The sequence below is a fragment of the Magnolia sinica genome, chromosome 9 (genome assembly GCF_029962835.1).
Source record: "Magnolia sinica isolate HGM2019 chromosome 9, MsV1, whole genome shotgun sequence".
NCBI classification, from domain to species: domain Eukaryota; kingdom Viridiplantae; phylum Streptophyta; class Magnoliopsida; order Magnoliales; family Magnoliaceae; genus Magnolia; species Magnolia sinica.
In genome coordinates, this window is record NC_080581.1 from 41,171,734 (window position 1) to 41,186,176 (window position 14,443).

Sequence of the window (14,443 nt, forward strand, 5' to 3'; positions counted from 1 at the left end):
AGAGTTGTTTTTGTGATGTAAACCCCTCATTAGTTGGGGCCTTTTTTAGTGATCCAAACCGGTTGATGCCTCTTTTCACCAAGCCAATAAGTTCATGTTTAATACCTAGGGCTATATTCACCAATTCGGTATGATTGTGCTTAATGCTAAGACTTTTGTTCCCTTCCTATGAGAGGGAATGTTTTCAGTGATTGGAACCCTTCATCTGATTGGATCCAAACTAGTTGATGTAAGGAGGTCAATGAATGAATGTCTTGTACTCTTTCTTGGTTTGCACCGAGCACAGAAAAATCATTTGGAGAGGAGGAATCTTGGCATATATGTGCTAATTTTCAATAATCCAAACTACTCATGTGATGGGCTTCTATTCGGTGATACAAATCGTTATTATGGTAGTGTGTGTTGGGTATCTAAACCATTCATACAATGTGGCCAGTTTTCATTATCTCAAACTTTTAATTTAAAGGCATGGATCATTTCAATTGATCCAATCCATTCATGTGGTTGGTTTGTAGTGATCCAAATCCTTAATATGATTGGGGCCATTTCAGTTTATCCAAACTCTTCGTATGATTTATGTTGTTTCTAGTGATTCCTATGATTTACGTCATTTCTAGTGATCTGAACCAAATGATATAATAACATGTGTTCAACAATCAAATCTCTGACTAGTCACATGATTGAGGTTGTTTTCAATGACGCAAGCCGATTGATTTGCTAAGTTTACCTGTATCATTCACATGATCGACTATTTGTAAGCTTGCACAAATGATTGTGCCAATTTTCAATGATCCAAACTATCCATAAGATTGTTTCATTACCATGATTGTGTACATTTTTAGTGATCGAAACCGTTGGTATGGTTGGGACCTTATTTAGTATTCCAAACTGTTTATGTGATTGGGCCATTTTCAGTTCCAAACCAATTGATATGTTGTATTTTGTTTTCCGCAATTGAATCAGTTAGTTCGTGTTTTTTAGCCTAGGTGGATACCACATACAACCAAGTTCTTTTAGGGAGGAGGAAGCTAGTTATAAAATTTGTCAACATTTTGCAATTCAATGTAGATTGTTCAGGTATTCCAGTTCTTAAGTATCTATTTGTGAGTTGCTTATTCTATAGTTGTGATATTTCCTGTTTGTGATACTAGGTGCATGGTCAACCGTGCCTATGATTGATTCAAATCTTAGAGATCCTATATATGATTAGGGCCAGTGTTTCGAGCCTTTCATATAATGGGGCATGTTTTAATGGTCCAATTCCTATGATTGGTTTGTTTCCAATGGTTGATATGTTAAGGCATGTTTTTAGTAATATAATTAGTTGATGTGATACATCCCATGGTGGATGTTAAATTGTGATTTTTCACATGTAAGAGATCGATGCATGAATCATCAACGGTGGACCATTTTCAATTATTTAAGTTGATGTTTCCCAACCCACCATGAATGCTGCAAATTGATCATCTGATTGGGTCCATTTTTAATGGTCCAAATTGTTGAAATGATTGGACTCATTTTAATTATCTAAGCCATTCTTAATGATTGGGCCTACATTTTGTGATTCAAATCGTTAATATTGTAGGGTGCTTGCTATCATTATAGAAAATTAAGGTAGGGCCCATTTTCAGTGATCCAATTAATATGGTAGGGCTTGTTTTCAATGATCCAATGGTTAATACTGATTAGGAACATTTTCACCCATACGAATATTTGATATGGTTGGGCCATTCCACGTGATTTAAATCATTCATTTGATTGGGCGTATTGTAAGTGATCCAAACCCTTTATATCATTGTGGCCATTTTAATGATCTGAACCAATATATGCTGAGGCCTATGTTCACCAATCAATTCCGTTGATTATTAATAGTCCTCATTGGATGTGGAAAGTACAAAAATTGTTAGTGGAGCAATCTTGACATATAATATTTCGATCCTTTATAGTTAAGTGTGGAGTGTAGTTATTTTTCTTGACTAATTGTTCATCTAGCTAGCATATATTCAACGATCCAAATCGTTAATATGGTAGGGTTTGGATAAACCCTACCACGGTTGATCCAAACCCTTCATATGATATGTTGGTTTCTAGTGATGCAGACCTTTGACATGCTTGGGCCATTTCAATTGATTTGAACCGTTAATGTGATGGGCTTATACTTAGTGATCCAACGCTTCATATGATTGGGGTTGCTTCTAAATATCATTAAGGTCATTTTTAGTGATACATTATATACAATGATAGTGCCTTTTAATTGTTCATTGTGATGGATGTTTTTAAATGGCGGTTAATTTCAATGAATGAGATGTATGAAGATATACATGAATATATTAATGAGGTCTACCAAAAATTCCAATATACATGAATATATTAATGAGGTCTACCAAAAATTCCAATAGGTGATACAGTATGTACAATGATAATGCCCTTTAATTGTTAATGGGGAAGAAACTATGGGGAAGATGATCAATTACAACGTCTATTCTTTTTTGTATGGTCATACAGAGCTCAATGGGCGACAACGTTCGCTTGACTTATGGGAAGAAAGAGGGTATTGGCAATCAATAATTTGCAAAGAAGATGTGGGAGATGCAGAGTCAATTCAGGTCGTTTTCGGTGGGCCTACTTTCTCAATGCATGTTTGCTTGAAAGATGTGGGACTACTTTCTCAATACTCTCCATACAAGCTTAGTTGAAGCCAAATTCTGTTGTGGACCTTCTATGGTCTTAGCATTCAGGAGGGGTGGGAAATGTGGGGAAAGCTTTGTGGAGATTGCTTTTATGTAGGAGATGTTTTTAGAATAGGAGTTCTTCGCATGTTGTAGCCTTTACAGAAATTAAATGTATTTTTTGGGTTGAGCTTCTTATGTAAAGCCAGTTAATCCTACTCTCTCATATGTTTTTCAATTATGTAGGTGGGTTGTTTTCTTTTGCGCATTTTGTGGGCTTTTAATGAAGCTCTCTCAAAAAGAAAAAAAGAAAAAAAGAAAAAAAGAAGGCAATTTGAAATGAACCATAACTAAATTCTTTTGTTGGTTTTAGGTTTTACTTTGATGAAAAATACAAAATGAAAAACAAATAGGAGGACATAAATAAAGAAGAAATGTAAAAGAAAAAAAAAAAGAAGTAAAAAAGTATGAAGAATCTAAACTAAAGATGAAAGAAAAAAAGAAGGCAATTTGAAATGAGCCATAACTAAATTCTTTTGTTGGTTTTAGGTTTTACTTTGATGAAAAATACAAAATGAAAAACAAATAGGAAGGACATAAATAAAGAAGAAATGTAAAAGAAAAAAAAAGAAGTAAAAAAGTATGAAGAATCTAAACTAAAGATGATTTTTGAGCAAGATTTCCTAGTAGGTGAAAACTAAATGCCCTAAATTTGTTGTTGGAATGACCTTTTATCAATAAATGAAACTCCATATACCGATTAACTACTTGATCTCTAAAAAATTGATTTTTTGAAAATATCACTTATGAATGATATTTTTGTTCGAGGCAAACTAAGCTTCATGCCAAGTGTCTTTTTTATTTTGGGATACTCTTGATCTTAGTAGGGTTTGACAGCTTACACATATAACTAATTACACCCTAAGAACACAATACACAACTTCACCAAATGCTGAATATCATTCACCTCTAATAAAAGGATAGTCAAATACATACTCAAGTATGAGCCTACCCCAATCCTTTTTTCTCATTTTACTTAGATCTTCGATAGATGTGATGTTTCACTTCTCAAAAGGGATGGGGATAGGGACACCCTGTTGTTATATAATAAAAAAAAAACCTTCCCAAAACCCGTCACGAGTTTGGGTGAATGGCTTTGGTCGTGGGTTTGCACCCCATAGACACGACTGTGATTCCCCTCTACGTGGATTACCTATCACGAGTTGGGGCAAACGGCTTTGGTCGTGGGAGCGAGTTGGGGCAAACAACTTTGGTTGTGGGTTTTCTCCCCACAAACATGAGTTTGATTTCCCTTCCCGTGGATTACCTGTTATGAGTTTGGGCGAAGGACTTTGGTCATGGGTTTGCTCCCCACAGACACAAGTTCGATTCCCCTCCCTGTGGATTACTCGATGTACGTGGTGTAACTAGGGAAGTTTTTTTTTTTTTTTTTTCTTTTAATCCCTACATCTGGAGAAGCCACACTTGACCCGACTCGGTGTTGACTCGACTCGACTCGGTACTTGTGACCGGGTTAGACTCAGTCTGGATTAGTCCAAGCCAGACCCAAACTTAGATTGGGTCAGGCATGCTGGACTTGGTACCGAGTTGGGTTGAGTTCGGGTCAGGTCTATTTCAAAACCGGGTTGAGTCGGATCAACCCTAACTTGGTCCGACTTGACTTGTTGCTCTGTTCAACACGCTGTGCATTAGGGAAATTTTTGTTTTTAATCCTCGCATCTTGATATTCCTGAAATTTTAACCCTCAATTTCAGTGTTCACTAGTAAGCTTATGCCTTTCCATTCCTTTCAAGCTTGATCTTGCTCCTATAGGTGTATGCTCATGACGCTTAACGACTGAGCTCATTTCCCTCCCTGTGGATTTTCTGATGCACGTGGTTTGCGGGTGATTGTGCAAGCATTTGCAGGGAATGGTCTCGCCTTAAGGGGATAGGGACACCCTGTCGTTATAAAAAAAAAAACCTTCCCAAAACCCGTTACGAGTTTGGGTGAATGATTTTGGTCGTGGGTTTGCTCCCCATAGACACAAGTGTGATTCCCCTCCCCGTGGATTACCTATCCCGAGTTGGGGCGAACGACTTTGGTCGTGGGTTTGCTCCTCACAGACACGAGTTTGATTCCCCTCCTCTTGGATTACCTGTTATGAGTTTGGGTGAATGACTTTGGTCAAGTTCGATTCCCCTCCCCGTGGATTACTCGATGCACGTAGTGTAACTGGGGAAGTTTTTTTTTTTTTTTAATCCCCACATCTGGAGACCCGCTACACCCGACTCGACGCGGTGCTGACTTGACTCGACTCGACTTGGTACCTGTGACCGAGTCAAACTCAGTTTGGATTAGTCCAGGCCAGACTTGGACTTAGATCTGGTCAAGCCTGTTGGACTTGTTACCGAGTTAAGCGAGTCGGGCCAGCCCTATCTTGGTCCGACTCGACTCGTTACCCTGTTCTTCACCCTATGTATCATGAAAAGTTTTTGTTTTTAATCCTCACATTTGAATATTCTTGAAATTTTAACATTCAATTTCAGTGTTCAGTATTAAGCCTACGCCTATCCCTTCCTTTCAAGGTTGATCTTGCCCCTATAGGCCTCTGCTCATGACGCTTAACGACTAAGTTCGATTTCCTCCCCGTGAATTTTCCGATGCACGTGGTTTGCGGGTGATTGTGTGTATCTGTAGGGAATGGTCTCACCTTAAAGGGACGGGGGTCTTTAAAAAAAAAAAAAAAACTTCCCAAAACCTGTCACGAGTTTGGGCGAATGGCTTTGGTCTTGGGTTTGCTCCCCACAGTCATGAGTTCGTTTCCCCTCTCCGTGGGTTACCAGTCACGAGTTTGAGAGAATGACTTTGGTCGTGGGTTTGCTCTCCACAGACACGAGTTCGATTCCCTTTCCCGTGGATTACCCGTCATGAGTTTGGGTGAACGACTTTGTTCGTGGGTTTGCTCCTCGCAGACATGAGTTCGATTTCCCTCCTCGTGGATTACTCGATGTTTGCTCCCCACAGACATGAGTTCGTTTCCCCTCTCCGTGGGTTACCGGTCACGAGTTCGGGAGAATGACTTTGGTCGTGGGTTTGCTCCTCACAGACACGAGTTCGGGAGAATGGCTTTGGTCGTGGGTTTGCTCCCCACAGACACGAGTTCGATTCCCTTTCCCGTGGATTACCCGTCATGAGTTTGGGTGTACGACTTTGGTCGTGGGTTTGCTCCTCACAGACATGAGTTCGATTTCCCTCGTGGATTACTCGATGTTTTGTTGTTGTTTTTTTTAAATCCTCACATTTGGAGACTCCTGAAACCCTCAATTCTGCGTTCACTATTAAGCCTACGCACGTCCGTTCCTTTCAAACTTCATACCACCCTTATAGGGGTAAGCTAGTAATGCTTAACAACTGAATGAGAGCTTCGTCTGTCGATGAATAATGGATTGACGCCATTGTTGGCATTGCTTTGTTTTTCTCTCCTTTCCTATTAGTGAGTTCCAATGCACGTTGTCACTAATAGGGAGATGTCATATCTGATGAAAAATAGAGCCCCAATCTAGTAGGGCGCACTACAGTGCACTCCGGGCGGACCTAGTTTCTATCTCTCTTGATTAGGTCGTTGTATTTTGCAGTGGCGATTCCCGAAGCATGGGAGCTACTCCTAGACCAGCAAAATTACATGAACATGACGTTTCTAGTCAAAGCCTTCGGCCCGAACTTCAATATATAGCTATCAGGGGCCAGGCTAGCCCAAACCCCCGAAGGGGTTTATCATTGGGTGTTTGGTTGACCAACTCTGATTGCTTTTAAGTTGTTCGCTCAACCAAAAAGTTCATCTACATCCCCTATTCAAATTAGAAATCCTGCCTTGCCTCTTATCACTGCACTCCTTCCCCGTGATCATTTTCAAGTTTTGGTTTGTCCTAAACGATGGGGTAAGGTCCCATAAATGTGCACATGACTTTTTTTTTTATTGGACTATCTTTAATAGGAATAATCTCACATCGATTTACACAAGGGTTGATTAGCCGTGGAATCAAAGTAATAACCGTCGATCTTTAAAATAGACATTTTATGCATCATCTTTGAAAGGATTCTGCGCCAGAATCAAACACAAGGAAAATTTTAATGATTAAGAAATAAATTGATAAAAAGAATACCAAAGCCTTTGATCCTTATATTCCAATCTATACTTTCTATTGTCAAAGTGGCTAGGGGAAAAAAATTTAGAATTCCGGTAAGAGGATTGTGGTATCTATCAATAGTGGATTAAATGTTAAACTCTAGAGTTCTATGAGCAAATTTAGATCAAATTAGTTAAGACCTTGCTAGTATCGAAGTTCTCATATGGGTAAACAATATGACCTTATATAAAAATTGCTTACTCAAACTTCGATACTGTCACCTTGCTACATAAACTTTTTATACAAATGGTGGCACTCTTATTTAGTAATAGCTTGTTTTTTAATTAGGGCAACTAAATAAACCTGAAAGATGACTCTCGATCTCAAGTAAATCGAATTCCAATTTCACCAATACAGTAGCAAAACCTCTGTGTTTGTATACAACATTGGTAGGTTCATCTGCATCTGTCTGACTAGGAAGAGCCATTTAAGATTCGACGTCCCTTCTTGCTGATCCATAAGGTTTTTGCATCCTCGGACATTGATGATTTAAATTTTAAGAAAAGAAAGGTGCTCTCCCTTTTACCATTATTACAGTCAGAACATGTCCACCTACAACCCACTGCAACTTAATTTCACATGTAATGGCTATCGTATGAGTCTATTTAATCAATATCAAAAGATAGTCTAGTTCCAAAATCTTGAATTTCATATGATCCTAGAAGTTTATCTAGTTAGACAGCTCCATTTAAGTCAAAAGGTCTTATTCCATATGTCCATCTTTAGATTCTGAATCTTTACCAATAGAAAGTTGTTGAGAGTAATTGTATGAAGAATTGTGGTGTATTCTTATAACTCCACGTTAACAATACCTGTTATGAGATATTGGGTAATAACATAGGTAGATAATATTACATAATTACATATTTGGATTCATATGTATAAAAGATTGTGTGAGATGTGCAGTACACATTTGGGATTAAATGTGGTATGACAATGTGGCTTCCTTTATACGATTGACCTATTAGAATTTCTTTACACTTAATCTATTTTTTTACGAAGTTTTATGCGTATATGGAATATCTTTAAATCCATCTGTAAAAGAAAGTTTAAGATTGGCAATCCTTTATTATACATATGTATTTTCATTTCGATATGAGAATTTTTGGTACTGACTCCTTTGTGAAGAATTTCTACCTAGTGATGATCGCTACCTGAGCTATTAAATGTCCAATTTTATATGTCCAATGTTATGTCCAGTACAGATTTGTAGAAATGCTATTTATTGGCTGTTTGCTAAGTTTAATTCTTTTGGCAATGAAAGGCTAGAGTGGTTATAATACCTGTTGGTCTAAGCTTTGTTAAATGTTGAACTACACGGCTTGTTAAGATCATGTGAATTTGCATATTCAGACAGTGATCAGATTGTTTAGCATACAAACTATTCTAGTGTAGAAAATTGTAGAATAAACAGGTGTGTATTTGATGGTTATGAATTATAAATACATGTGCATGTCTCGTGGAATATGGTGTTACTGGCCTAGATGCTTGGTTATTGATTTCATATACTTTTGCTATGCACTTTTGCATAGTATTTGCAGATGCTGAAGGCTGATGTCTTGAAGCATGTGCATAGCTAAGGGCTTTAAACGTAAAATTCACTATTGCTTTATATTATTATCTTATATCTTTCTTATTTTGACATATTTATGTAGTTTATACATATTTATATGTAATGTGCATGTGTGTTAACTGATTATTTCTTATATGAAGATGCAGTGACATGAGGACTCATTAACTGTTGGTACAACGTTGGAGTATACATTCTCTTATATAATTGATTTTAAAGACTAACTGCCAACCAATGTGATTTTTTGGGGTGTGGTTGTATGGTTGTGTAGGCTTAGTTATTAGTTTGATTCCAATATCATAGATTTGGTCAATGCCATTATATCTCATAGGTGTCCTTTTCTATGAAGCTATATTCAATCGGTGATTGTTGTAGGTGATTTTGGGTCTGTATAGGTCAAGTCGGGTTCAATGAACTTGGTTTTCTGTGGCCTGGTTAGTTCAAGTTACGTTGTGAACATGACTGTTGTCGGGAGTGGTTCATGCAACTAACCATTAGATTTGAAATCAGGTCCGTGGGTCATCGTGATAGAGTCTGGTCCTTAAAACCTGATTAGGCCGGTAAATATAGTCACCATTCTGTTTGGGACCTATTGGACTGATTAGTGTCAACTTAGAAGAATCAAGATGCTTATCTTGTATTCTGATTTTGTCGAAGGCCCGCAACTGATGGAAGGTAAGTTTGATTCACCGCAATTCGTTTTCTTAGGGCGTTGATATCTAGTTTTGAAAATCGTTGGAGTTTAGTATCGGTGCTATTAGGTTTTTGATTTTTTTTGTTTTCATATGACATGGCATGCAATTTCTGTTCCAGAAATTGACTACTTCTGAGAGGGATATTTGCACTGCTCCTTTATTTCGAAGTAGAAAGGAGATTGATGTTGGTTTCCTTAATGGTGGATTTTGGAAGTATAGTACAAAATCTTCAAATATAGTTCACATTGTGAATTATTGTATTATTATGCTTATCTTTTGTTTGAAATGCCAATTAAATTGAATATTGATAGTTCATCACTCCCTTTTCTTACTGTGCTTAATGGAATTATTTGTTTAGGAAACATGCAAATAAAGAATCAGGAGTTGGCTGCAATCTTAAGCATAGGTGCTTAACAAGATAATTAAATGGATTTGGCTTATCTCTTTGCTTACACTAATGTAACATCTTTACTTAGGATCTTTATAGTTTCATGATAGGCGACTCTTGACTCCTTCGGGCATTTCTTCGCTTTTAAACACTATTGTCGATGTTTTGTTCAGCATGCATGGGAACCATACTACCTGATAATATGCTCAAGGGGATTACTCTTTGAACTTCATATTGTCAATGCCTTTTTTCGATGTAATGGGGTTAGAATTATTTGAAATGAATGCTTTTCACCTGAGCATTTTGGAGCTGCATTTGCATTTTGCATTGAAAGGATACTTGCATTAATCGCTTATGGAAATCATAAGTTAAATAACTGTGAATGCACCGTACAGCTTGTTCTTTTATACTATTCTTCTGTTTAACATTTATTTTAGAAATTGGTACATATGCTATTAGGTTATTACATAATCATGATTATGGTCACTAAATTTGAATCTTATCTCTTACTCCATGCTTGATAGACTATTGCAATATTGAATTGCAGAAGATTTAGAAGTAATCGAGGACTACAAAACCTTACTGCGTGTATGCACTTTTCTATCATATTCTGCAGTAGTTCAGAATAACTTTGACTTTAACACTTCTGGAGTGTTTTCAAATGCTATAGTTTAGTGTTGCACTAGTTGTCTTGGGTTAGTGTTGGAACTTGGAAACCAATCAATGTGGAAGTTGTGAACCATCATCTGCTGATCCTGGTAAGAAGCAAAAAGGATAGAAGAAGATTAAAAAGACAGGTCTGGTGGTTCTGTTTCCTTTCAGGAAATGCAAGAAGCTATAGAAAAGTAGAAGATCACCATCATCTGTTGATCCTGGTAAGGGTTGTTGTCTATGTTGTAGGAAGCCCATTCCATCAGATTCTCTAATCGCATATCAGCCAACTGATCCCAATAGTCCTGAATTTTGGTTATGAATTCTTGAAAGTTTTCATTGAGAAGAATGATTTTTGTTCCAGAGAATGCAATGCGCATATATAGGTGTCTGATTTTTGCCATGACTAAAACTTCAATTTACCAGCATTGTTTTAGAAAAATGATTTTTTTTTTCTCGTCAACTTGTTTTCTGGCATGGAAGCATCTAGGACTTGTCAATCTAGAAACTGTTTGTCAATAAGATGTTTTAGGTGTTGGAGTCATAAAGTCCCTTGATATACATTGATACACCACACTTTGACAGCTTAAGCTTTTAGAGTAAATGGTTGTTTGACATGGTAACAGTTTCTAGATTGACAAGTCCCTTTTGTTTTCTTGCATTGGGAGACAACTAAACATATTTTAACTTCCAAGCTTTAATTTAAGGTTTTTGAACAAAAACACTGCTACGCATTGATATTAGGTTCCTGCTCTCAATTGCTATGTTTCTTTTTCCTAAAAACTCAAGTTGGCCGCAAGATAAGAAAAAGTATGTAGGTAAATGATGCCTACCTTTGAAACCTCCCTAGGTCCACTTTTTATTCTCTAAAATGCAGGATGCACAATCTGAACTTAAGAAAGAAAGAAAGAAAAATAACAATGGAACAGGCAAAATTGACAACAATAACAGTGAAAGCAGTGAGGGGCTGCACACAAATAAAAAAGAAAAATCGGGATGAAGATCATCTCTGATCTAACACCAATAAACTGTTCCTGCATGTGCCATCTTTCACAAGAGAATCTGCTGTCATGTTTGCCTCTCTAGCCGTGGCTTTGTTTCCGTTCTGTTTTTGCTTGCGCTTATAGGATAGATGAAGCCCTATATTTTTGTGTGCTCCCACCTTTCTGGGAAAAAAAGTACAAGTGGATTATCTATTACTAGAAAATAAGGCCTCAATTGGGGATTGAGTAAACACTTGTGAGGGTCATGTAATATCTGCTCAACTCCTTTTCTTTTTCTTTTCTAAATTAACACGCGCTGAATTTTATATTGAAATATGAATTTCCTTTTTCTGAAGGAACATTCTTATTGGATGCTTGTTTTGCTGGAGCATATTGCCATAATTGGTTGCATCCAACAACACCCTATTATTTAGTTAAATAATTCATCATGGATTATGGGGTTATAGTTGCTTTGATATTGTGAATCGCTGTAACTAACACTTCCTGATATTGGACAGAGAACCTGTTGGTTACAAAAGACATAAGCTTCTAACTCTAAGCAGATGGTGAATCTGCAGAATGTTCTGAATGGCATATGGTGACTTCCTAACAATAAGCTTATATACCTGAAATATAGCAAAATGTTCTGAATATGCAGGAAGTATTTTTACTTTTTACTTGTGCGCCAGAGGAAGTACAAAAGGACCTCCAGCAATCAGGGTCTCTTTATTCGCCAATTCTATGTCTTTTCCTGCCTCTATTGCAGCCATGGTAGGCTTTGAGAAAAGAAAGAGGTGAATACTCAGCCAGCTTGGTATTAATTTTGGTGTATAAGATGAATTTTACCAAGATGCATAATCTATGGTGCAAAAATAATTTGTGTTATCTGTAAGGGAATCTTATGATGATCAATCAAAAGGACTTCTGCTTTTACCTTCAAACCTGCACAGCCTACTATTCATGTGACAACTGTGACAACATCTGGGTGGCGAGCAACCTGAAAATTTTTAAAGCTACATTAAAGAATGAAATTGCCACTAACCATAAATAGAAAGAAACTAGACAATGTGGCAGACCTCTATGACAACTTCCTCTCCAGGAATGATCTCAGGCCTGTGCTCAGCATTAGCCAAAGCGTCTTTGAGTTCACCAACTAATGACTCATTTCTAACAGCAACCAATTGAGGCAATGTTTACACCTATTCAATTAAAAAAATAATTTCTGAATGTTACGTAAGCATTGAAATTTGAAATCACTTTCAGTCTCAAAAAATTTCAATCTTAGGCATAAGAAAGCAATATAATGACATGTTCAGTAGATTCAAGTCTTTTCTTACCAGTGTTTAAATTATCTTTTAAAGTGGTATGCACTCATTTTAAAGTGGCACTCAAACAGGCCCTTGGCATTTGAATTTGTATGATTATGCGTGTAATCTGGTTGAGATTTGGGTGTAACATATTTCTCCATATGAACTTTTATGCATTTTGCTTGATGGTTTTGTGGATATTGGACATGAACTTTACTTTCAATTTTCTTTTATTTTTAGACGAATAGATTTGCATCTGGATATAATTAGCTCAGTCCATGTAATATATTTCTATGTTTTTTTCCTCTCATTTTCATAGTTGCCCTTTGTATTATCTTTTATACATTTTCCTTCATCCTGTTCCATGCATATCTCACCTTTTGTTGTCAGTCATATATTATTGTGAATGTGCTACATTTCATGGTGCCCTGAATCTGTCCTGATAGAGGTTACTCAATTGTGTTTTACAGCAATCACTGAAGACAGAGAGGGAGAAGAATAGAGAAATGCACTTCCCAAAGAGGAAGCATGCTATTAAGGTATGAGATTGCAAGATCACTGTGGTAGGTGAGCCTATCTTTTTGTTTTTGTCAGTTAGAGAAATTTAGTGTGGGAGCCTTTGAAGCTTGCATTAATATTGAGTTGGTGAATCCTTTAATCAGTTATACCAAAAAGAGATTCTAGTAATTTTAGCATACACATGTTTTTAGCTATCTTTTGTTTGCTGAGTATTTGAGCTACAAAGGCTCAAGTGTGGAAATATGATTTACATATTCATGAAATCCACTCACAAGTTTGTCTGGAAATTGTTGAACATCGAGTCAGTTCAACTTGTACCTAACATGTCAGATTTTTAATTTTCATAACCATTACGGTGGTATATGAAACCATATTGTTGTCTGGATCATCAATCTAGAATAGTGTCTTCTCACCTATATATTTAATATGACTGCAAGTGTCCCGAACATGGAGCAATGGCATGATGGTTGCAGGTTCAATGTCTCTGCCACTCAGGGATTACATCAGATGGTTGCAGGTTCAATGTCTCAATCAGTAAAAAGGCATCAGATCAGTCATCAGAGCAACCACAACAACAACCACAACAAGAAGAATTGGCCAATGATGCCTGTAGATTAGGACCATCAAATCAGATACAACCCAAAACCACAGAAAAGGTCAGAGATTCTCTTCAAGACCATCAGCCCATTCCTGGTGATGGTGGATATGGTTCTGAGCATCAAGCAAGTTAATGCGAAGAAGCAGAAAGTGTAAGTATTGTTTCTTAAAAATAAAATAAAAATAAAAATAAAAAATACTAAAACTTCCTTGTTTATACTTTATTTTCAGAGTGTTTACTTTTCTTTTCTATTTTTCCCCTTTTCCTTTCTTTTCCTTAGTATAAGATGAAGCCTTTAGATTCGAGTAGAATCATAATCTACAATTGCCAAACGAATAAATTCTTTGCTTCTTTGAGGAACTTTCTACTACCTTTTCCTTTAATACTCTCATTGTGTATGATGCTTGATACAAGTAGGTAAGGAAGAAGGCTGAGGAGAGAGAGACTCCAAAGCTTCAGACCTCACCGATGTCGAGGAGGAGAGCGCAGAGCTTCTGTCGTCCTGGTCTGAGTTGAAGAACGGGAGATGGCTGGGACTGGAGGTTCCATCATACTCGAGCGGGGACTTGTTTAGATTAAGCATAGCTTCCTCCGAAGCTAGAAATCCAGGAGCAGGAGATGGTTCGGATCTGAAAAGACACGATCGGACTTCTCTACTCGCGCCACGACATCGTGTCGAACGAGACTCGTCACACGTGTCAGTGGCTGGGACTTGCCATGTATCTTGGCCTTTACGTCTGGGACGACTGAGCAGGGGCGGCGAGACATCGCTAGATGAAGGACGCGTCTCCAAACCGAGGCCTCGATAGCGTCTCGTGGAGACACATAGCAGAGGCGTGTGTTGGAGGGGCTGCCTGGCAGGGGGAAGATAAA

General features: G+C 37.5%; 1 long non-coding RNA gene across 1 annotated transcript; it reads right to left on the bottom strand.

Annotated features, from left to right (window-relative positions):
* Positions 1-11,745: 11,745 nt before the first annotated feature.
* Positions 11,746-12,334, bottom strand: LOC131255394 (uncharacterized). The gene is made up of 3 exons (XR_009175996.1): positions 12,223-12,334; positions 12,081-12,143; positions 11,746-11,922 (listed from the first exon to the last, which is right to left on the bottom strand). It is a non-coding gene; the product is annotated as an uncharacterized LOC131255394 (long non-coding RNA).
* Positions 12,335-14,443: the final 2,109 nt, after the last annotated feature.